General features: G+C 43.4%; 1 protein-coding gene across 2 annotated transcripts in view; it reads left to right on the forward strand.

Moving 5' to 3' along the window:
- LOC107675565 (SERTA domain-containing protein 4-like) overlaps nt 1-212 on the forward strand; it is a 13,050-nt gene that overhangs the window by 9,180 nt on the left and 3,658 nt on the right. The gene's annotated exons all lie outside the window — the stretch shown is intronic.

Raw genomic sequence — 212 nt, forward strand, 5'->3', positions numbered from 1 at the left:
CGCTGTGTTTCATTGTGAAAGCGAAACTACTTTGTTTGGCCTTCCAAAAGAGGACACGACTAGAATCAGTGGTTAAGTTGTATTTACAACACTATTCCAAAACAGTTCAACCCAAATATTCAGATGTGTGCAGGGCATTTTGCGGAGGATGAGGACTGTTTCCTGTGAGAGTAGCCTACAATGCCGGTGTCTGTTTCTATAAAGTGGGGCAG

Source organism: Sinocyclocheilus anshuiensis, unplaced genomic scaffold, assembly GCF_001515605.1.
Source record: "Sinocyclocheilus anshuiensis isolate Anshui unplaced genomic scaffold, SAMN03320099.WGS_v1.1 scaffold1097, whole genome shotgun sequence".
Lineage (NCBI taxonomy): Eukaryota > Metazoa > Chordata > Actinopteri > Cypriniformes > Cyprinidae > Sinocyclocheilus > Sinocyclocheilus anshuiensis.